Raw genomic sequence first — 26,403 nt, 5'->3', positions numbered from 1 at the left:
ACTACATGCTACATGGTTGGTACCCCTTCAGGAGCCTCGAAGAGATCCTCAACCGTCGTCCCTACTTTGGTAAGGCACACACGCACACCCACCCACACACAAACACACACACGCTCACCCACACACACGCTCATCCACACACACGCTCACCCACACACACACACGTTCACACACACAGACACACACACGCTCACCCACACACGCTCACACACACACACACACACACACACACACACACACACACACACACACACACACACACACACACACACACACACGCTCACACCCACACACACACACACACACACTTGAACGTGCTGTATCCAACCAACTTACTGCTTATCTCTTACAGAATGACCTCCTAGACCATAGGTGTCAAACTCACGGCCCGCGGGCCAAATCCGGCCCGCCACGTCATTTGATGTGGCCCCCCAAGAGCTCAGGGTAAAAAAAAAAAAAAAAAAAAAAAACGTTTTTTTTTTTTTTTTTTTTTTTTTTTTTAATATTGGGTTAAAAAATAGCAGTGTTAAAATAATTGTGGGTTAATGCGTTAATAAAGCTTTAACTTTGACAGCCTTAGTTATTACACATTCTTACACATACATGTATGTTGAACATCTGAGGTAACAAAGGAAAAAAGCCAAAAGCACTTACTCCTCAGACATTCTTTGACAATTTTACAGCCCAAAATACAAAAAATATCCATGCGGAATAGGTAACAAAGGGTTGAAGAAATATTGTCTGAACTGTCAGATGCAAACTGGCTGTGTGACATAACCGAGCATCTCGCTCAATTGAATAAGAAGCTGTAGGGACGCAAACAAGTCCCACCCAAAACTTGACCAATATAGTTGTGAACTGAGACAACCCTTATTTTGTTATTTTTGAGTACAGTTACAGTTGTGTGTTCATGCAGACACATAATAGCAATTTCATTACGAATTGAAAATGGGGGACCCTGATGTAAACAAGTCGAAAGTCTTTCTCTGGTCTGCATCCCCTTAACAATTGTGTGTATTGAGCTGTACTGTACTGTACCCATTCTGCAATCTGTTAATTAAAGTTAATTAAACTATCTTCCATTAGTTGGATGTATGGCCTCTGCAAGGTTGTGTGCAGCCATTTGTTTTTGTAACATCTGCTACATCTGTCCCACGTGTGCTTTGCAGCTCACAGTTGTTAGTTCTGCCCCTCTTGACTGTGACAAAAAGGTTTTGAACAAACTTAATGTCATAGCTTGTATTTGATGATATTCTTCTTTGTTATTTACTTGAATGGTTTGATCATTGATTGGTGGAGTAATATGGGGTTCTGATAAACTAAAATTATTTGTTAAAATAACATAAGCTAACATATATTTTTACATTTATGCAAATGAATATGCAATATGTATAACTTGAATAAGTAATAAATACAGAAACACCATGTTTAACAATATGTAAATGTGTAGCTACATTTATTTTACATTACATTAACATTTATACGGTCTTTGGCCCTTTGAGGGCAACCATAATGCTGATGTGGCCCTCTGTGAAAATGAGTTTGACACCCCTGTCCTAGACCCTAATCAGTCAGGCTTCAGGACTGGTCACTCCACAGAGACAGCCCTCATTGCGGTCACAGAGGCACTTCACTTAGCAAAAGCGAAAGGCCTCTCCTCTGTCCTGATTCTCCTAGATCTATCTGCAGCCTTCGACACAGTCAACCACCAGATCCTCCTTGCGGCCCTCGCAGGAATGGGAGTGGCTGGCTCTGCGCTGACATGGCTGTCATCATACCTCAATGACCGCTCCTACCAAGTGTCATGGAGAGGGACCCTGTCGGCCACCCGCCCCCTGCGGACGGGTGTCCCCCAGGGCTCGGTTTTAGGACCCCTTCTCTTCTCCCTCTACACTAAATCACTGGGTAACATTATCACGTCTCATGGCTTCTCCTACCATTGTTATGCCGACGATACTCAACTCTTCCTCTCCTTCCCTCCCTCAGATATCCACGTCTCTGAGCGGATCTCTGCCTGTCTGTCCGACATCTCAGCCTGGATGTCGTCCAACCACCTCAAACTGAACCTAAGCAAAACAGAATTGCTCCACCTGCCGGCCAAATCCTCCCCCCTAACCGACCTTTCAATCACAGTCGAGAATACAGCTGTGACTGCGTCCCCGACCGCCAAGAACCTTGGTGTTGTCCTCGACGACCAGTTGAACTTCTCTGCTCACATCGCAGCGACGACCAGAACCTGCCGATTCCTCCTGAGCAACGTCAGAAGGATACGCCCCTTCCTGACAAAAGAAGCCACCCAACTCCTCGTCCAATCAACAGTCATCTCCCGCCTCGACTACTGCAATGCACTGCTCGCTGGCCTCCCGGCCACTGCCACTAAGCCTCTTCAACTCATTCAGAATGCAGCGGCCCGCCTGATCTCAAACCTACCGAAGTCGGCCCATGTCACCCCACTTCTTAGGGACCTGCACTGGCTCCCCATTGCTGCACGAATCCGCTTCAAGGCCCTCGACCTAGCATACCGTGCGGCAAAGGGAACCGCTCCCGCCTACCTCCGGTCAATGGTCTCTAACTACACACCCTCAAGACCCCTACGCTCTGCATCTTCTGGCCGCCTCAGACCTACTCCTATCCAAGCTCCGGGAGGGTCATCAAAGAGAAGTCGCCTATTCTCAGTCCTTGCCCCACAATGGTGGAATGAACTACCCACCCCAGTTAGGACAGCCGAATCATGTCCAATCTTTCGCCGTCGACTAAAGACGCACTTCTTCAACCATTATCTGAATAAAAAAAAAAACAATAAAAAAATCTAACCCTAACTAACCGTACTGTCATGCACTTGTCCTAATAAACTAACCTACACTGTAGCACTCAACACTTTGATGAACATTGTTGCTCAGCTGATAGAGTTGTGCCCTTCCTGATGGCTTGTCATACAGAACTTGTAAGTCGCTTTGGATAAAAGCGTCAGCTAAATGACTAAATGTAAATGTAAATGTAAATGTTGAAGTCAGAGGTTCTGTGTAGGATTGTTAGTAACTGTCTAACTGCATATATAACTGTTTCCACTAGAGGGCGCTCTAGGCGGAGCCACTCAGGAACACCACCAGGTGGCGAGTATAAATATAGATGTCTCCTCCCACTCTTCCTCTTTCCCCCCAGCCTCTGCTATGTGAATAAATAAACCACACCAGTTAAAGGCCAAAGATAGAAACCATGCCTCCAGACCACATTATTGTCGCCCTATAGCCGGATTCTGTCAACACGCTCACACCCACACGCTCACACACACGCGCGCGCTCACACACACGCTCACCCACACGCTCACACACACGCTCACACGCGCACACACACACACACACACACACACACACACACACACACACACACACACACACACACACACACACACACACACACAAACACACACACACACACACATACACAAACACGCAAAGAGCGTCCTTGTTAGTAACCTAGTCCTTCATTGTGGAACATCTTTATTTGAGGCTTCCTGTTCTCAGGCCGTTGACTGGGCTGTTAACCTGCTCTTAGTGCTGCTTTCTCTGTCTACTTGCTATGTTGCCAATACTGGAATCTGTGCAAACTTTACTGGAGCACTTAAGCACTTATAGTTGCTCTAGATAAGAGCTTAACATGTAAATGCAATCATATTTTCACCAAAATCTCTCTCTCTCTCTAGCTCTCTCTCGCCCTTCAAGATGCAAGGATATGTTGCAGAGATGTCTTTCTAAAGACCCTGCAGACCGACCAACCCTAGATGAGATGTTGCTGCACCCCTGGCTCCATCTTGAGGAGAAGGAGGGGGAGGAGAAGAAAAAGGAGGAGGAGGAGAAGGAGTATGAGAAGAAGAAGAAGGAGGAGGAGAAGAAGAAGAAGAAGGAGGAGAAGAAGAAGAAGAAGGAGTACGAGAAGAAGAAGAAGGAGGAGGAGGAGAAGAAGGAGGAGAAGAAGAAGAAGGAGGAGCAGAAGAAGAAGGAGGAGGAGGAGGAGGAGAAGAAGAAGGAGAAGGAACCTAATCTTGGCATCCATCCATCCATCAGTGGTATGATGCTACCATAATAATACAACCTAAATAGCATCATACATGTTATGATTCTGATAGTATGATGCTACCATAATAAAACAACCTAAATAACATCATACATGTTATTATTCTGATAGTAAGATGCTACCATTATAATACAACCTAAATAACATCATACATGTTATTATTCTGATAGTAAGATGCTACCATTATAATACAACCTAAATAACATCATACATGTTATTATTCTGATAGTATGATGCTACCATTATAATACAACCTAAATAACATCATACATTTTATTATTCTGATAGTATGATGCTACCATTATAATACAACCTAAATAACATTACATCATACATGTTATGATTCTGATAGTATGATGCTACCATAATAATACAACCTAAATAACATCATACATGTTATGATTCTGATAGTATGATGCTACCATTAACATACAACCTAAATAACATCATACATGTTATTATTCTGATAGTATGATGCTACCATTATAATACAACCTAAATAACATCATACATGTTATGATTCTGATAGTATGCTGCTACAGTTATAATACAACCTAAATAACATCATACATGTTATTATTCTGATAGTAAGATGCTACCATTATAATACAACCTAAATAACATCATACATGTTATTATTCTGATAGTATGATGCTACCATTATAATACAACATAAATAACATCATACATGTTATGATTCTGATAGTATGATGCTACCATAATAATACAACCTAAATAACATCATACATGTTATGATTCTGATAGTATGATGCTACCATTAACATACAACCTAAATAACATCATACATGTTATTATTCTGATAGTATGATGCTACCATTATAATACAACCTAAATAACATCATACATGTTATGATTCTGATAGTATGCTGCTACCGTTATAATACAACCTAAATAACATCATACATGTTATTATTCTGATAGTATGATGCTACCATTATAATACAACCTAAACAACATCATACATGTTATGATTCTGATAGTGTTATGGTTTGTAACCGACCTCAAACGCAACGGCACAGACAGGAAGTTCAGAGTTAGCCAAAAGCTAGGGCGTATTTATTTACAGAGTCAAAAGATGGATAAGGTACAGTAATCAAACAAACGGGGAGACTGCCTCCGGCAGAGTCATCAGCCGCTCTGCAGAATCCTCCTGGTGACAGTGGTGGGGATTTGGCATGTGACGTTGAAGCGGCTCTGCAGATACTCCCAGCTTTCACTCACGGTGGAAAACGGAGAGAGAGAGATATCAGAAACAGCCCAACAAAAACACAGAGGCAGAGAGGTGGCTGAGTCCAGTATAAATCACAAGTGACTTGGTCTTCGGTGTACCACACACAAGTTAGCTGAGTCCAGTGCAAAACCAAAACGGTATTCTTCAGTGTTATTCTAACACACAAATTAGCTGAGTCCAGTGCAAAACGGTATTCTTCAGTGTTATCCTAACACACAAATTAGCTGAGTCCAGTACAAAACAAAAACGGTATTTCTTCAGTGTTATGCAAACACACAAAAAACAGATAATCCAAAAGGACTGTTCCAAAAACTCACCAAAGCGCAACGCGTAAAGCGGGCAGAAAACGAGGCGCAGTTCCAAACGGGGAACCAGGTTCTCCACAGCGGATCTCCACAGAATGGTCCTGGAGAGAAAGGAGACCAGGAACAGCGACGGGGAAAAGCAGGCAAATGCAGTTGTATTCCAGAGCGACCCGACCACGATAGAAGGAAGGTCCAGGTATATAAAGCCCTCTGGGGCGCTGATTAGCACACACATCAGGTGCGTGATGGTAATTGATACTTAACCTAGAAGTGTGCGTTAGGCAACGGACCAATCATCACAGCACCCCAAGAAGCGTGTGGCGGGGAAAGAACCAATCCTCACAGTACCCCCCCCTCCACGGGAGCCACCCGGCGACCCACTCGGCCCCGGCCTGCCCGGATGGGACCGAAGGAAGCCGGCGATCAGGGGCACTGGAGAGGGGGACAGAGACAGAGGCCCGGAGAGGGGGACCGGAGACGGGGACAGGGACCCGGTGAGGGGGGCCCGAGACGGAGACAGAGGCCCGGAGAGGGGGCTAGAGACAGGGACACAAGGGGAACCCCGGGGCGAAGGACTGGACGCCGCCTGAAGACACTGGGCATGACAGGAGGGGCTCCACCCCCTGATGGTGCCAGAGGACCAGGCGATGTGGGGCTCATGCAGCGCGAGCCAAGGCCTGCCCAGGACTACAGGGACAGATAACAAGAGAAAATGTAGGATAGCCAAGCGAAAATGGAGGAAATTCAAACTCACAGCTCACTTTAATTTATACAAAGACGCCATGGGCGCATACAATAAAGCAATACAACTTGCGAGAAAGGAATATTTTTCCAAAATGATCTCAGAAAATATGGGAAACTCCAGGGTACTTTTTTCCACCATTGACCGGCTGATTAACATACCACCCCCCCATATACCGCAGCAATCAGCCACAAAATGTGAAGAGTTCGCAGTTTTCTTTAATGAAAAAATATCATTGATTAGAGCAAGCATTACCGCTGATATAGATCTGGCTGTGAGTGAAAACCCACCTGAGATAACAATGGGGGAATTCACATGTATTACATTACCTGACCTCTGTAAGATTGTCTCTGAGTGTAATTCCGCCACCTCCTGCCTCGATCCTATACCAACAGCATTTCTCAAGCGGGTGTTTGATAGTGTCTCAAATCATGTCCTTGAAATCATAAATATGTCTCTTCAAACAGGCACTTTTCCAGATGCATTTAAAACGGCTGTAGTAAAACCACTACTAAAGAAAACAAACTTAGATGTAAACGAACTAAAAAGCTATAGGCCAATATCGAACCTTCCATTTATCAGCAAGATATTAGAAAAGATAGTCTCAGTACAAATAAACTCCTTTCTCAAAGATAATAACATCATGGAGGAACTACAATCAGGCTTCAGAACAAATCACAGCACTGAAACTGCCCTTACCAAAATAGTTAGCGACCTCAGGCTAAACTCCGATGCTGGCAAAGTCTCAATTCTTGTCCTATTGGACCTTAGTGCAGCGTTCGATACGATTGACCATAATATCTTGATCAGTCGTCTTGAAAGACTGGTTGGCTTTTCCGATCATGTACTAAATTGGCTCATAACATACATTAAGGGGAGAAGGTTCTATGTTAAGCTTGGAGACAATGTATCCGAGGAACATGACAGCAATTTTGGAGTCGCACAAGGAAGCTGCCTTGGTCCATTACTCTTCTCACTATATATGCTGCCCCTCGGGGACATCATTCGAGACCACAATGTATGCTTCCATAGTTATGCTGATGATACACAACTATATATCTCCGCAGAACCAAATAACACTACAGCCATACAGTCCATTACAAATAGTCTGTTAGCAATAAACAAGTGGATGAACAATAACTTCCTAAAATTAAACGAAAGCAAGACCGAAATTCTATTGATCGGCCCAAAAGCGAAAAGGGAAGTGCTTTGTAAAAACCTGGGGAGTCTGTCATCCTATGTAAAGACTGAGGTTACAAGCCTAGGTGTCATCTTGGACTCAGACCTGACCTTTAAGTCTCATATAAATAAGGCCATGAAAACGTCATTCTTCCACCTAAGAAACATAGCGAAAGTAAGACCTTTCGTAAATAAAAAGGATGCAGAGAAACTTATTCATGCTTTTGTATCAAGTCGGCTTGACTATTGTAATGCACTGTTCACTGGTCTTCCCAAAGCAACCATTGGGAAGCTTCAGCTTATCCAAAACTCTGCAGCTCGATTACTAACTCATACAAGGAGAAGAGAACATATCACTCCAGTCCTGGCCACTCTGCACTGGCTTCCAATAACTCATAGAATTGATTTTAAGGTCCTTTTCCTAACATATAAAGCTCTTAATGAGCAAGTCCCAAAATACATAGCAAATTCCCTAGTTAGTTATCTGCCCTCAAGAACGCTACGGTCATCCACTACAGGTTTACTAGACACGCCCAGAAACCAAAAAAGGATAGGAAGTATGGCATTTGCCAACTATGCCCCAAAACTATGGAACACACTACCAACACACATCAGAAACGCCAGCTCTATACACATTTTTAAAGGAAAATTAAAAACGTACCTATACAGTCTAGCTTACAAATAGTTATGGCTTGGAAAAACCTGATGGATCCATGAGGCTAGGATAAGCCTTGTGGACCCAACTTTTTAGATGAAGGAACGGGTACATAGGAGACACGCCTCCAGTTTTTCAAAAGTTTTTGACACGCCTCAGCTTCTGAGCTGAACGGTCGTGTTTTTGCGGACCTCCCAAACTTTCAAACTTTTTAGATGAAGGAACGGGTACATAGGAGACACGCCTCCAGTTTTTCAAAAGTTTTTGACACGCCTCAGCTTCTGAGCTGAACGGTCGTGTTTTTGCGGACCTCCCAAACTTTCAAACTTTAGACTGTTTTCTTTATACGTTTTTCTTTTTCTTTCTTTCTACCACAATACACGGCCACTGATGGATCCATGGGACTTGGTAAAGCACTATGGACCCAACTATGACCACTGATAAAAACGTAACTACACTAGCGTTATAAGAGCTAAACATTGCTACCTACCATACAAGTGCATTGGTTTAGTGCACTTCCGGTTGCTACTGAGCGGAAATGTTTGTGCAGACCTGTTCTCCCAAACTGGTAAGCAAATGACTGTTTTTACGTTATTTTCATTTTTACGTTACTATTATTATTATAATTTTTTTTTAAACATTGATCTTAACTGATCACTGTGACTTTATTGCTTTTATCGTTATATATGCCTATAATTGTGTACAGCACTTTGAGCTACATGACATGTATGAAAGGTGCTTTATAAATACTTACTTACTTACTTACAAGAGGAGAGCTGGTGATGAAAAACTGGAGTCTCTCAACGTGGTTACCAGCAATGGTGAGAAGGACTGGACAGGTGCGGTGAGTGATGTCAGCCAGGCGGCGATGATCCAGCGCGAAGACCTCCAAGGGCCTCTCGAGGTCCTCAAAGTGGAATGTTGGCCCGGGTGGCAAACTCAACGTCCAGGAAACTCCCATCAGCACCAGAGTCAATGAGTGCACCCACCGTCGCCCGCTGGTCCGCCCAGGCTAGGGTGACGTTCGTCAGACGGTTAGGTGGTGCACGGGTGGGGGAACAGGAAAAACGGCTCACCAGGATCTCCCGGGGTCCCGGCGAGCCTGGTCTTCTTGGCCGGGTAGGGCAATTGGAGACACGGTGTCCATCCCGGCCGCAGTAGAGGCAAAGGCCGGACCTGAGCCTGGACTCACGTTCGGCCGGGCTAAGGCGGGTGCGTCCCAGCTGCATGGGTTCCTCCTCGGTCACAGCTCGGGAGGGAAAAACCCCACCAGTCACGGAGGGGGCAGGACGGTCAGCACTGTAGAGGCGGCTGCCGGGAAGGGAAGCCCCTGAGCGGAGGTCGATGGCACAGTCGTAAGGCCGGTGAGGCGGAAGGGCCTGAGCCCGGGACTTATTGAAAACCTCCTCGAGGTCGTGGTACTCGGGGGGTACGTCTGGGGGTCCCAGTCGTGCTTGCTCACGCCTTTTCTCCCGGAGGCGTCCGTCGATGCGGATAGCGAGGCTGATCAGGCCCTCGAGAGAATCGGGCTCCTCTTGGGTCGCGAGCTGGTCCCTTACTGCGTCGTTGAGCCCCCTCAGGAAGGTGAGACGAAGCGCTTGATCGTTCCAACCGCTCTCCGTTGCGGCCAGTCTGAACTCCAGCGCGTAGTCTCTGACACTGCCACTGTCCTGCCGGAAGGTGCCCAACCGAGCTCCTGGGTCCTGGCCACGGGCTGGGTGGTGGAAAACCCTGTGGAGCTCTGCCACGAAGTCTGGGTAGGAAAAACAGAAATCAGCCCCCATTGCCCAGGAGGCAGTAACCCACTGTGCTGCTCGGCCCGTGAGCAGGTTAGTCATGTAGGCTACTCGGGATCCCTCTGACAAAAAACGGCTGGGTTGATGAAGGAAGACCAACTCACACTGCATGATGAATGTGGCACAATCCTCGAAGTTACCCTCGAACAGACGTGGTTCGGAGAGACGGGGCTCCCGAGGTGCGAGGTCTGCCGCGGGTGGTGAGCTGGCTGAGACTCCTGGGACAGGTGGGGTTAAAAGCAGAGTGTTTAATGATGTACGGAGAGCCTGAAGCTGGTGCAGAACAACAGCCTGCTGATACCCCTGGGTAGTCTGCTGGGTGGCCAGAGTGTCAATGGCATCCAGAATAAGCTGGACCTCGGCCCGGAGGTCCTGTAAAGCAGCCGCAGCCGCACCCAACTGTTGGGTGTGGTCATTGACCAACTCGATCTGGACCGCCAACGCTGTTCTGACCCTGTCTGTGTCAGCTGAGGTCGTCATGGTCGGGTCGTAATGTTTTTTTTTTTTTTAATTTTTTTTTATTATTGCAAAACAAAACTTATTAAAAGTCAGTACTCAACACACAATGTATAATGAAACTTTCAGTAAAGGTGGTTAAAATATATGCAAGTACAGAAACAGGATAAAACAAAAATAGTCAATAATAACATTTTAACCGTATACAGTGTATATCCAGCGAAGTTACAATTATATAAATGTTAGTATATAATATACCCCTAATACCTATTTTCTAAAACCCTACACACATATGCTCCAGCTCAAACCCCCCCCTCCCGGACCCCCTCTTGGATAGTACCTCCATTATCCCTCACTCCTAACCAGACACCACCATTATAGGCTAGCTTTTATTCTCTCCACCACTTCTAACCACATTGACATTTTGGATTCATTGAGCCCCAGAATTCTTGCTGTAGATATTTCTTGATATATCACATCGAGATATGTAAGAAACCACACTTTCCGGCACATTTTTTCCGGTTGAAACCAACGTGATGCGATCAGTTTTTTAGCTACTGTGATACCCGATAAAACCAATCTTTTTAGTTGTGGATTCACTGCAAACTCAAAAACATCATTCAATAGCAATACCGCGGGGTGTACAGGTATATTCCAAAATACGAGTATTGATAATTGTTGGGACACATCTTTCCAGAATGCCTTAACTGGTGGGCAGTCCCAATACATGTGCATAAATGTTCCTTCGTCCCCATTTGTACATTGGGAGCATTTGGAGTCTTGTATAAGCCCCATTTTGCACAGCCTTATAGGAGTCAAGTATGTCCTGTGAATATAGTTCAGATTGATTTGTTGATGATCCGGGTTCCTTGATGTAAGTCGGACATTTGCCCAGGCTCCTTGCCAATCAAAGTCATTTTCCAGGTCTGGTATATCCCTCCTCCAGACATTGTCTAGTTGAAGGGTTTCATACGAGGACGTTAGTAATTGATAATAAAAACCTGATACAAAACCTCCCAATGTATCTCTTTCATAGAAAAATTTGTGGTATCTGTGGTGTTCAATTGGTATGTGTAATGGAACACCGTGAGATCTCATACAAAGTCGTAACTGTATGTAAAAAAGCCATGTGGACTCGGTGAGGTTAAACTTTATGCATATTTCGACATAACTACAGAGGCCCTTGTTATTAAAAATATCCCCTAATGAGTGTATGCCTCTTTCTTCCCATATAGGGAATCTTATAGGTCGTTTTCCCATTAAGAGAGCATTGTTATTGAATATGGGAGTGTGATTATGCCATACTTGAGGGTTAGGAAATTTCCTTTGTGTTTCCCGCCATGTCCTGATTGCATGGGTTATTATTGGGCCAAATTCTCGCTCACAATGCTTGATTGAAAGTTTAGTGTATGCTATGTCTTTCAATCTCTGTGGGGCTACTATGTTTTCTTCTAATTTTCTCCAAGATACCAAAGCCTCGGGGTCAAACCATATCTTCTTCAATGGTCTTAATGTGAAGGCATTAAAATATTGTAAAAAATCTGGGACTGCCATGCCACCGTCTGCTTTATTTCTCTGTGCGGTGGATCTTTTTATGCGAGGTGGTTTGTTATTCCAAATAAATTTGTATGTGGAGGTTTGTAATCTTTTCCAGTAGCCCTCTGGAGGAGGTAACGGAAGCATTGAGCTGAAGAAATTGATTCTTGGTAATACATCCATCTTAACTATTGATACCCTTGCCTGTACTGAGTTTTTAAGTTTTGCCCACCTGTCCAGGTCGTCCTTGATTTTGTTCTGTATTTTTGTGTAATTGTGCTTCACCGTTTGTCTTATGGTGGGAAATATTTCCACACCCAAGCATCTGAAATGTTTGACCATGGGTATCGCACCTGGGAGGGTTGTCTCTTTTTTTGCACTGGTGTTAAGAGGAAGAAAAGCCGACGGGTCGTAATGTTATGGTTTGTAACCGACCTCAAACGCAACGGCACAGACAGGAAGTTCAGAGTTAGCCAAAAGCTAGGGCGTATTTATTTACAGAGTCAAAAGATGGATAAGGTACAGTAATCAAACAAACGGGGAGACTGCCTCCGGCAGAGTCATCAGCCGCTCTGCAGAATCCTCCTGGTGACAGTGGTGGGGATTTGGCATGTGACGTTGAAGCGGCTTTGCAGATACTCCCAGCTTTCACTCACGGTGGAAAACGGAGAGAGAGAGATATCAGAAACAGCCCAACAAAAACACAGAGGCAGAGAGGTGGCTGAGTCCAGTATAAATCACAAGTGACTTGGTCTTCGGTGTACCACACACAAGTTAGCTGAGTCCAGTGCAAAACCAAAACGGTATTCTTCAGTGTTATTCTAACACACAAATTAGCTGAGTCCAGTGCAAAACAAAACGGTATTCTTCAGTGTTATCCTAACACACAAATTAGCTGAGTCCAGTACAAAACAAAAACGGTATTTCTTCAGTGTTATCCAAACACACAAAAAACAGATAATCCAAAAGGACTGTTCCAAAAACTCACCAAAGCGCAACGCGTAAAGCGGGCAGAAAACGAGGCGCAGTTCCAAACGGGGAACCAGGTTCTCCACAGCGGATCTCCACAGAATGGTCCTGGAGAGAAAGGAGACCAGGAACAGCGACGGGGAAAAGCAGGCAAATGCAGTTGTATTCCAGAACGACCCGACCACAATAGAAGGAAGGTCCAGGTATATAAAGCCCTCTGGGGCGCTGATTAGCACACACATCAGGTGCGTGATGGTAATTTATACTTAACCTAGAAGTGTGCGTTAGGCAACGGACCAATCATCACAGCACCCCAAGAAGCGTGTGACGGGGAAAGAACCAATCCTCACAGATAGTATGATGCTACCATTATAATACAACCTAAATAACATCATACATGTTATTATTCTGATAGTATGCTGCTACCATTATAATTAGTGCTGTCAAACGATTAAAATATTTAACTCGATTAATCGCATGATTGTCCATAGTTAACTCGCGATTAATCGCAAATTAATCACATTTTATATTTTTATTTTTTTTACCTTAAACGGATCTTTTTCAAGTTCCAAGTTTTAATACTCTTATCAACATGCGAGTCAACAAATGCTTGCTTTATGCAGCCATTTAACACAAAAGGATGACCCTCATGCATTGCAAATTTGCATCAAATTCAAAACAGAGTGATGCACAAAATAACTTAAAAGAAAATAATAATTTAAAACAATGAATAAAGTGTGCATGAAATAATAGGGAAAAGAAAACGTTAGAAACTTGTTACATTCACACACACAAGGGCTGAGTAATCACACACCCCCCTCTCTCTCTCTCTCTCACACACACTCTCCCAGCTCTCTTTCTCTCTTGCCCCTTCCTCATCTCTCTCACCCCCCTCTCTCTCTATATCTCACACACACACACACACACACACACACACACACACACACACACACCCACACACACACACACACACACACACACACACACACACACACACACACACACACACACACTTCAGAAACAAACATAGTATCAATGAGAGCATCAATAATACACCTGAGTGAAGTCTAGTAAAAAAAAAAAAAAAAAAAAAAATGTTTTAGTTAATCTTGAGTTAAAAAAAATTGTGGCATTAATAGAATCGGGAGTTAACGCGTTAATATCGTGTTAACTTTGACAGCCTTAATTATAATACAACCTAAATAACATCATACATGTTATGATTCTGATAGTATGATGCTACCATTATAATACAACCTAAATAACATCATACATGTTATTATTCTGATAGTATGATGCTACCATTATACTACAACCTAAATAACATCATACATGTTATTATTCTGATAGTATGATGCTACCATTATAATACAACCTAAATAACATCATACATGTTATGATTCTGATAGTATGATGCTACCATAATAATACAACCTAAATAACATCATACATTTGATTATTCTGATAATATGATTGCAGAATCCTTCCCTAAATTGATATTAATTCGTCCCCCGAAAATGTATCCCTATAAGTGGCATTTAAATGTATTTTGCATCCACAATGATGTAGATACAATATAGAAAACAATTCATTCAATACTAGTATTTGTCCATTATTGCATGACCTTTCTCATACATTTATTATCTTTGTCTCACTGAGAGAATGGTTTGTCATTATAGTTATAATTGAGTATGTTACTCAAATCCACTAACATCTCTAACATCTCCTGATTCACAACGTAGCTGTAACTTCTGTCTGGAAACGATGTGTCACATGCATCACAACTCATGGTGTTTATGAATCTCCTCTTTCTCTAGGCACCAATGACATATACAAGCTCCAGTATGAGGAACAGGAGATTCTGGGGAAAGGAGGCTTTGGAACCGTGTTTGCCGGCTATCGCAAAGAGGACAAGCTACCTGTGAGTCAGATACACCTGGGTTGGGATCAGTTCAATGAAAGAAAGTTGATTTGTATTCAAAGTAAAAAATGTAAACACTTTCAGGCATGAGAAGGTTGAATTACGTAGCCTATTGACAATACATGAGAATGGATAATAATAATAATACGTTTATTTGTATAGCACTTTTCATACAGAGGTTGCAGTTCAAAGTGCTTCACAACAGTAAAAAATACAGGCATGAGCGAGCATAAAAAAGATAGACAGATAGCAAGGTATGGTAAATCACAGTGTTTCACATTAGGATCTAGCATCCTAATAGGCTCTCTGTTTACAGTTTCATTTAGTAATACAAATAATAAAATAGTTTAAAATGATTCAGTTTAAAAATAGTCTAAAAATTATAAAATAGAACAGACATACAACAGGGTATTTAACATACAACAGAACAGTGCATCAGTAAGAAGTGAAAAGTGTGATAAAATAGTTCTCTTAAAATTACAGTGCACACAGTAGGAGGTAGTGAGATCAAATTAGCATAGAACCGACACATGCATTTGATAGGCAGTGTATAAAAGTAGGCAGGGTAAGAATAGTGCAGGTAAGTTCTATAATAATATTTCCCCTTGCCACTAGGTGGTAGCAGATATCTATCTTCAAATGTTTGCTTGCATTACCCCACATTGAAATGCCTGAGCAAAGAGATAGGTTTTAAGCTGTCTTTTGAAGATGTCTAGCGAGTTGGCTTCTCTGATGTTTTGGGGTAGTTTGTTCCACAGTTTTGGGGCATAGTTGATAAAGGCTGCATTACCGAACCTCTTTTGACTGTTTATGGGAGCCTCTAGTAGACCAGCAGCTGATGATCGCAGTGTTCTTGCTGGTGTGTAATTTATTAGAGTGTTGGCGATGTAGCTAGGTCCCTGTCCATTTAGAGCTTTGTATGTAAAGAGAAGGACCTTAAAGTAAATTCTAAATGTTATAGGAAGCCAGTGTAAAGCAGCTAAGACTGGACTAATGTGCTCTCTCCTTTTGGTTCTAGTTAGCAGTCGGGCTGCAGAGTTTTGGATTAGCTGAAGCCTCTCTGTGGTTTTCTTAGGGAGACCTGTGAAAAGTGCATTACAGTAGTCTAACCGGCTAGATATGAATGCATGAATTAGCTTCTCAGCATCATTCTGATTAATAAATGGTCGTACTTTTGCTATATTTCTGAGATGGAAGAACGATGTTTTCGTCACTTTGCTAATATGAGAATTGAAGTTCAGTTCTGAATCTATGATAACCCAGAGACTAGTGACCTCAGATTTGATCCAAGGGGTTAGTCCTCCCAGGTTCTTTATTAACGTTTCTTTTTTAGTTTTGGGCCGATAATTAGAATTTCAGTTTTGTTCTCGTTTAGTTTCAGGAAGTTCTTACTCATCCATTTATTTATTGCCAGTAAGCAGTCTGTAATGGAGCTAATCGCTGTATCATTTGGTTCAGCAGATATTTACAGTTGTGTATCATCCGCATAGCTATGGAAATCTACATTATGTTCTCTGATGATATCACCCAGCGGTAACATGTAAAGGGAGAAGAGTAAAGGACCTAAGCAACTCCCTTGTGCAACTCCATAGTTGTTGTCTTATATATCAGACATGTGATCTCCTAGTTTAACATAGAATTTCCTCCCTCTGATGTATGTTTTAAACCAGCCTAGCACATGTTCTGAGAAACCGACATGGTTTTCAAGACGATCGATTAGAATATCGTGATTGTTACAAAGGATCAGATTAAACCGAATATTTATTTATTGATATATATTGCATAGTATTTGTGTATCGTTTGATATCCCTTGTATATTCCTTGTACATATACACGGAATATCCCTTTAGTCCAGCCCATAATATTCCATTCTCCTATTGGACAGTGGTCCACCGGCGCCAGGGACCGGCCCCCGGAGCCAAGTTCAAAGTCACCGACACGACATGTCTGTACTTGCCCGGCCCTGCCCAGGGATACGGCGACAGAAATGAGAGGCACTATTTGTTCACCGTGCATATAAATACGGCGCAGGTGAATATAGAAGCCCCTTCTTAGCTTTAGTATGTTACCCACTAAGTGAAGCCTCACCCACGATACAACGTGCGGTGAAGTATGGCCTGTTTGGCCTCAGAATAGAGCATCGAGACCGCGTGCGAATTAGTAACTGAATTGTCAGAGTTTGGCGCTATACCGTCGAGTGCGACATATTTCTATTGAGTCTTTAATAGTCTATTTGTGTATAGTGTATCGTGCGGTTAGAATTCTATAGTGACCAGCATCTCCAACGCTTTCTCGTATTAGCTAGAGTTCTTATCCAGGCTGGGCCGACCGCATGGCGCTTTCACCCGAGGAGACCTAGGCGAGAACCGTATGGACATGTACACTGGATTAATCTACCCGACGACTACATAGCCCTTTGCGGCTGGAATATATTTGCTTTGGTCCTATGATTTATGGAGCGGATAATCGCAGACGCCTGCACGTGTTGGATTTACCCCGAGAGGAGTCAAGTCGAGTCGGCGCTCAGAGAGCCTGAGGCCGCCTAGCTTTCTTCACTGTAGAGCTACAGTCTACAAGAGAACCAAGCTGTATTCGTCTGTGGATCAAGAGACTACTGCACCGGCTTCTGTACCTGAAGTCTCCCTAGTCATCGTTGACCAGACGTCCTACTACCGACAGATCTTCTACCCCCCCTGCTGACTTACAACCAGTGGGAACCCTTTCCAGTATCTCCCGCTATTACTAGTGTACCATAGATATAATTCCCTAAGATTCAGGTTGTATAATTACCTCCTGCGTAACCAGAGAATGGACATTCGTTATTGATTTGCCTACGCATACTCCTTTGCCTTACAAGTGCATTCAAAGAATAATGTAAAGTATCCTATGTACCTTTTGCTCCATTAAATACTTGCTTAATACCTTTGACTGGAACCGATTTCATTGTGGGAAGTGTTCATCATATTCATATATCGTGTACTGTATGGCCAGTAATTAAAGTACATAAAGCGGTAGTGGTTTAATGATACCATACTTATCAATACAGTCAGGGAATTGTACCCCTCAGTTACAATTGGTCCTTCGAGCCGGAGGGTAACTAGTGTAATATTAATATAGTGGTATTAATATTGAAATGGCCTATGATGAACACTCCACAAAACGGTCCTCCTAAAGTAGATCGCCCGCAGCGTAGACGGCAGCCACCTCAGTACTTAGAGGATTACGTTGCCAGTATACTACCTAGCCTTCTACAGACGGTAAACGCGGAAAAAGTAGAAAGTAAAATTATGTCCGACCCTATCAACCAGGCTACCCCGCCAACAGAGGCCCTAGTGGGTTCTAATGTAACTGACCAAGCTCACGGTAGGGACCAGGAGGGAACTGACACGACTTTACCCCCCGCCAAGACCGAAGAAGTAGTCCCCGGAGAGCTCCAGGAGAAAGACAACCCTCCAGAGATGGAACTCTGCCCGGTACAAGAAGAGGAGAGCGCCCAGGAGATAGAGCTCCAGGACTCCCCGCAGGAGAACGCATCTCCAACGAGTACTGCCAGGAGCGGATCACCTCAACCAGCGTCTTCCCCCAGCGAGGCGGACAAGATGCTGGCACAGGCGTTCCTCGCCAGCCTAGCAGCCTCAACAGAGCGCGATCGACTCCAAGCACAGACGCTTAGTGAGCGCGAACATTCTTCCATGGAAAGAGAACGCCTCCAAGCGCAGCAACGGAGCGACGAAGATCGTATACGTCTAGAGATTAGACGCCTTCAGACGGAAGAGAATATGGTAAGAGACCACGCCGAAGCCCAGCGCGCCGCCGCCGAAGCCCAGCGCGCCGCTGCCGGTGCCCAAAGAGAAGCAGAGCGCGACATCGCTCTCACCAAGCGCGAAGCCGAGCGCGACCGATTACAAGCGCAGCTAATGGAGCAGCTGATCGCCAGGGCAACACCCCCTCCCTCCGCACGGGGTTCCAGGGCCTTGTCAAGACACGGGTCAAGGGCACCCTCCCCTAACCGATCAAGCGACCCTGAGCCCGACCACCAGAGAGAGCCTATACCCCCCTCCGAACTCCTTCCCCGACCGGTCCCAGTGAGACCCAGCTACAAGGAAGGAACGGTATACACCGCGGAGAGGCTAAATAGACGACTACAGGATCTAGAGGACCTGACAGAGGAAGAAGAAGAGGGAGAGGAGGAGAGTCAAGCCCGACAGCAGCACAGTACTCCACAGGACCAGGAGGTCCAGTACAGCCCAGGCTCTACCCCCGCGGCTCTGCGCTACAGACCCCCGACTCAATTCACGGGTGAGATTGACGCACGACCAGTCCCGAGGAATAGCACCTGGATACGCGGGCCATGGTACCCTGCCGGTACCAGCCCACCGAGAGGCGTAAGAGGAGACTCGCCTAGGAGGCCTCTCTTCCAACGCTCACCGATGTGCCAGCCATCTACGGCATCATACATTGGCACACCGACGTTTCCAGACTTCACCCATGAGAACAGAGCACAGTACACGGAGCTACGGATGTGTTTAGAGACAATGATGGCTGATGTAGCTGATGAACGCCACAAGTATGCTATCCTATTGAAGCACCTCAAGGTGCCCCGAGCGCACAATATAGCGCTGGCCTATGCCACCTCTACTACCCCATACACAGCGGCTCTAGCAGCACTCGACCAAAGATATGGACGCATATGGGACTACATAATACAAGAGATAAGGCATATTGACCGCCTACCCCCAGCAACAGACAATCGCTCACTAGACGACCTGTCTATCAAGGTACAATCCCTGGTAGGGATGCTGGGGACGCAACGAGAAAAGGGTATGCACGAACTATACACAAACTCTAATGTCGAGAGGATTTTAGAGAAGCTTCCGCCCGCCCGACAAGAGCGCTTCAGGCGGCAAAGAGACCACCGTGATCCTAACGGTCCCGAGCCATCCCTCCTAGACCTAGCCGACTTCCTGGCGAGAGAAGTCAGCAGCCTGCGATTGGATACGTTCGTGCGGAGCACACCAAGCTCCAGAGAGGGACCTAGGAGAGCAAACGATGGCCGAAGATTGGTGACTGTCATGCACCAATCAGAACCAGTACCGAGCAGCAAGAACCACAGTACCCCCTCGATGAAAGAGAAGTGGAAGATGGTGTGCCCATACTGCGAGAAAGAACACTGGTTGTCACAATGTGACACATTCAAGAAGATGACCGCCGACGAAGTGGGTCAATGGATAAAGTCCAACCGACGCTGTTACCGATGTGCGCGCAGTCACATGGCAGCCGAGTGCCGCTTAAAGAAGAGGTGTAGTCGGTGTGACGGAGCCCACCTAGATGTCCTACACGACAGTAACAGAAGAAAGCCTGCACCCTCAAGCAGCACAAAGGCAAGTGTTATGTACATTGACCCCGCCAGCAGCGGGGGCGCCCGAGTGCTCTTAAAGGTGGTCCGCGTAACACTGAGTTACCAAGACAAGGTCATGGACACTTACGCCGTCCTTGACGACGGGTCAGAGAAGACCCTTCTCCTCGCATCCGCTGCGGCCCAGCTGGGGCTGCGGGGGAGCGAAAACCAGATGACGATTCGGACAATAAGAAGAGATCTAAAGACAATAAAGGGCGAGAATGTCTCCTTCACTATCGCAGCAAGCGGGCAGCCAGAGAGACGGTATAGGATTACTAATGCTTTCACCAGCCAAGAAATAGGCCTGTCGCAGTACACCTACCCCATCGCCAAGCTGATGGATAAATATGTGCACCTGCGTCAACTACCTATCCCGCTCATAGACGGTGCCACCCCGACCCTGCTGATAGGCTCCGACCATGCAGACCTCATAGTCCCGATAGACCGGGTCCACACAGGGCCCAGAGGCTGTCCTGCAGCAGTCGAGACCCGCCTAGGATGGACATTACAAGGCCCCCTCGCTAAGTCTCTTAACCGAACAGCAGCCACTAGCTGCCTCCACTCCAGAGTGACAGAAGAAGACACCACCCTCCTACAGCATGTCGAGAGGCTATGGACACTAGAGACAATGCCCTTTAAGAACGAAAAGAAAGACATTCGTTCCAAGGAAGACATTTACGCCATAGCACTCCTCGAGCAAGGGACAAAGAGAGTCAAAGTCAACGGAGTGATGAGATACGCAACTCCACTCTTGAGGCGAGAGGGTATGCCCACCTTCCACGCCCCAAAAGAAGCGACGGAGCGGTATCTATTGAACACAGAGCGGCGCCTAGCCAGAGACCCCGCTCAAGAGACTGTGTACCGCGCTGAGATTAACAAGCTAATCACAGCGGGACACATAAAGAAAATTGACATTAAAGAGGCCGATCAGACGACCGAATCATGGTACGTGCCGCACCACAAAGTCCACCACAATGGCAAGGATCGTATTGTGTTCAACTGCAGCTACCAGATCGGATCACAAAATCTGAATAAAGAGCTCTTGCCCGGCCCAACACTCGGCCCCTCCCTACTAGGCGTGTTACTACGTTTCCGCCAGGACAAGGTGGCCATCAGCGGCGACATCAAAGGGATGTTCCTGCAGGTGAGACTAGTGGAGGAGGACAAGCCCCTGCTGCGGTTCCTATGGAGAGAGAGGATCGGGGATGAGCAACCAGCCATCTATCAATGGGAAGTCCTCCCTTTCGGAACCACATGCAGCCCATGCTGTGCTACGTTTGCACTGCAAAAACACGTCGCAGAGGACCCAGCAGCTGATGAAGAGGTCCGAAAAAGTGTAGAAAATAGTTTCTACGTGGACAACTGTCTGCAAAGCGTCTCGACGCCAGAAGAAGCCGAGGCCCTTCTACTCAAGCTCCGCGCCTCCCTGATCAAAGGCGGCTTTGATCTCAGGCAGTGGGCCAGCAGCGACCCGCAAGTATTGCGCAGCCTCTCCCCCGAGGACAAGGCAGCAAGCAGCGAGACCTGGATGGCGACCATCCCAGGAGAAGCCCAATAAATGACATTAGGACTAGTCTGGCGCTTCAAAACAGACTCGCTCCATTATAAACACACACCCCTGACCAAGGAGCAGGGAAGGTCGACTGCACTACCGACCACCAGACGGAGTGTATACAGAACACTCTACTTCCTCAGGCGCCTAAGGAAGTTCCAAGTCAGTCAGAAGATCCTTAGGAACTTCTACTCATGTACAATAGAGAGCATCCTGACCGGCAACATCACCTCCTGGTTTGGGAATAGCACTGCACAAGACCGTAGCAGACTACAAAGAGTGACACGTTCAGCCGAACGCACAATTAGAGGGGGGCTTCCCACCCTCCAGAACATTTACAACAAGCGGTGCAAGGGGAAGGCTAAGAGAATTATTAAGGACTCGAGCCACCCGAACAACTGCCTCTTTGAACTGCTGCCGTCAGGCAAGCGATACCGGAGTCTTATGGCGAGCACAGAAAGACTCAGAAGGAGCTTCTATCCCCAGGCCATCAGGCTGCTAAACGAACAATAATCGCTAAACGAACAATAATCACTATGCAACAACCATCAAATGCACACAGCACACACACCCACACGCACACACTCACTCAAACAAACAACACACTGCAGCACCCACTCTCCACACTTTAGATCACACAAACACACTTACACTTTATATTTATTGATAAAGGATTTGCACTACAACTCGTACACCTACTGTGAATTGTACCTAAACTGCACCTCGTCCATTTATGCCTTGCACTATATAGTATTGTATATTAGTACACTGCACAGTATTGTATATTGTATGGTAACTACGTCTACGAACATTGTACATATGTCTAAACTGAACACTGTGACCTCTTTTTTTTACTTCTAATTTTTACTATGTCTTTATTTCATACTTATCTTGTCATGCACAGTCTCTGGAGCGCAACAGTAAGAAGCATTTTGTACAAAAGTATTCTGTACTTCTGTATGACAACTATTAAAGAAACTTGAAACTTGAAACTTGAACTCCTTCCAACCATGAGCACAGACTCATTCCTTATGGCCTTCCGAAGATTCACATCGCGGAAAGGCAAACCGTCTATATTGTTGTCTGATCACGGGACAAACTTCAAAGGCGGAGAAAGAGAGCTGAGAGAGAGCTTCCAAGCTATGGGCCCAGAACTTAAGACCCACCTCGCTCCATCCCAGATTGACTTCCAGTTTAATCCCCCGAACGCACCTCACTTCGGTGGAACTTGGGAACGAGAAGTACGTTCAATAAAGACAGCCCTGTATGCCGTGCTTGGGGCCCAGACCGTGGCGGAAGAAGTCCTAATGACAGTCCTCACGGAGATCGAGGGAGTATTGAACTCAAAGCCCCTCGGTTACGTCTCAAGTGATGTAGCAGATGTCGACCCAGTCACCCCCAACACACTCTTGATGGGGCGGCTGGACCCCGCGCTACCCCAGACAATGTACAGGCCTGAAGAAGCGAACGGCCGAAGAATGTGGAGGTACAGTCAAGTATTGGCTGACAAGTTTTGGAACAGCTTCCTACTCCACTACCTACCGTCTCTACAGACCCGCCAGAAATGGGTAAAAGAGAGAGACAATTTGACAGAAGGAACAGTCGTCATGATTATCGACCAGTCACTACCCCGAGCTATGTGGCCGGCTGGCCGCGTAAGCAAAGTGATCACCGGTGCCGACGGAAAGGTCCGAGCAGCTGAAGTGCTCGTCCAAGGGCGGACCTACACCCGACCCGTGGCGAGGCTAATAGAACTGTCAAGGCTCCCCGATACTATCGATGACGACCATGACCCCATGACTTTGTGAACTGACTGACCCTCACAGCAGACATTGAGTAGTGGACAGTGCGGTTAATCTGTCTCTGCTTAGCTAATTAGGTGGGACTAATTAGGGGGCGGCTGTTACAAAGGATCAGATTAAACCGAATATATATATTTATTTATTGATATATATTGCATAGTATTTGTGTATCGTTTGATATCCCTTGTATATTCCTTGTACATATACACGGAATATCCCTTTAGTCCAGCCCATAATATTCCATTCTCCTATTGGACAGTGGTCCACCGGCGCCAGGGACCGGCCCCCGGAGCCATGTTCAAAGTCACCGACACGACATGTCTGTACTTGCCCGGCCCTGCCCAGGGATACGGCGACAGAAATTAGAGTGGCACTATTTGTTCACCGTGCATATAAATACGGCGCAGGTGAATATAGAAGCCCCTTCTTAGCTTTAGTATGTTACCCACTAAGTGAAGCCTCACCCACGATACAACATGCGGTGAAGTATGGCCTGTTTGGCCTCAGAATAGAGCATCGAGACCGCGTGCGAATTAGTAACTGAATTGTCAGAGTTTGGCGCTATACCGTCGAGTGCGACATATTTCTATTGAGTCTTTAATAGTCTATTTGTGTATAGTGTATCGTGCGGTTAGAATTCTATAGTGACCAGCATCTCCAACGCTTTCTCGTATTAGCTAGAGTTCTTATCCAGGCTGGGCCGACCGCATGGCGCTTTCACCCGAGGAGACCTAGGCGAGAACCGTATGGACATGTACACTGGATTAATCTACCCGACGACTACATAGCCCTTTGCGGCTGGAATATATTTGCTTTGGTCCTATGATTTATGGAGCGGATAATCGCCGACGCCTGCACGTGTTGGATTTACCCCGAGAGGAGTCAAGTCGAGTCGGCGCTCAGAGAGCCTGAGGCCGCCTAGCTTTCTTCACTGTAGAGCTACAGTCTACAAGAGAACCAAGCTGTATTCGTCTGTGGATCAAGAGACTACTGCACCGGCTTCTGTACCTGAAGTCTCCCTAGTCATCGTTGACCAGACGTCCTACTACCGACAGATCTTCTACCCCCCCTGCTGACTTACAACCAGTGGGAACCCTTTCCAGTATCTCCCGCTATTACTAAGCTTCCCTAAGATTCAGGTTGTATAATTACCTCCTGCGTAACCAGAGAATGGACATTCGTTATTGATTTGCCTACGCATACTCCTTTGCCTTACAAGTGCATTCAAAGAATAATGTAAAGTATCCTATGTACCTTTTGCTCCATTAAATACTTGCTTAATACCTTTGACTGGAACCGATTTCATTGTGGGAAGTGTTCATCATATTCATATATCGTGTACTGTATGGCCAGTAATTAAAGTACATAAAGCGGTAGTGGTTTAATGATACCATACTTATCAATACAGTCAGGGAATTGTACCCCTCAGTTACAGTGATCGATTGTATCAAATGCTGCACTGAGATCTAGCAGGATAAGGATGGAGATCTTATTCTCGTCAGAGTTTAGCCTGAGGTCACTGATTATTTTGGTGAGGGCAGTTTCAGTGCTATGATATTTTCGGAATCCCGACTGAAAATCTTCTAAGATGTTGTTTTGTTCAAGAAAGGAATTTATTTGAACTGAAACTATCTTTTCAAGTACTTTACTAATGAATGGTAGGTTGGATATTGGATGATAATTTGCCATTACATTACTATCCAAGTTAGTTTTTTTTAGTAATGGCTTTATAACTGCTGTTTTAAAGGCATCTGGGAAAATACCAGTTCTAATGGAAGTGTTTATGATATCTAGCAGAGGGCTTGAAACACTATTAAACACCCGTTTGAAGAAAGCTGTAGGTATAGGGTCAATGTCTGAGGTGGAGGAGTTACATTCTGAGACAGTTTTGCAGAGTACATCTAATGTGATGCATGTGAATCTTCTCATAGTTATATTGCACGGTTTGCTGCAATCAGTTTTATTTCCATCATGAGTAATGCTGGCCCTGATCAAGGTTATTTTGTTGTTAAAGAATAGTGCAAGTTCTTCACACTTAACCGTTGATGACTGAGGAGGTGTAGGGGCAGTGTTGAGTAGTGATGAAATATGACACATATCATGTAATTTTATAAGCGGAGACATTCTCCCATCACTACACTATATAAAGCTGGTTTTACGTCTCTCTCTCAGACAAGAGGACCACTCACAGATCAGTGACCTGCAGGCTGACCCCTGGTACATGGTACCGTTCCTCTCACACAAGCACACACACACGAACACACACACACACACACCCTTGCTCTCAACACACACACACATCCACACCCTCAAAGCACATACACACACCTACACACACATACACCCTGGTACTGACTGGCATTAGATAAGGCCGGATCACATAAATTACCGGGATGTCACAAGCCGGGTGAAATACACTGGGTCATTCAGTGGTCACGAAGACCAGCCCCATTAAATCACAGATCGTTATCTTAGACCCACACACGCACCTACTTACACGTTAACGTGCGATACATGCACTCATGCACGCCGGACATACAGGCTGCCCAATACACAAGACACACAAACGTGCACTGAGGAGAGATACCACATACACACTGAACTATGGGATCGCTAATAAAGATCACCCCCAGAGTCAAGGGGGGACTTCACTTCACTTCACTTCACTTGACTTCACTTCGACTTTTTCTGCTTTGACTTGGACTGGACACAGACTGGAACGGAGGAGACATGCTGGACTGAGACAATGACTTGACTTTTATAATT

The sequence above is a fragment of the Notolepis coatsorum genome, assembly GCF_963971535.1.
Source record: "Notolepis coatsorum genome assembly, chromosome: 1".
Lineage (NCBI taxonomy): Eukaryota > Metazoa > Chordata > Actinopteri > Aulopiformes > Paralepididae > Notolepis > Notolepis coatsorum.
This window is presented reverse-complemented; position numbering follows the sequence as displayed.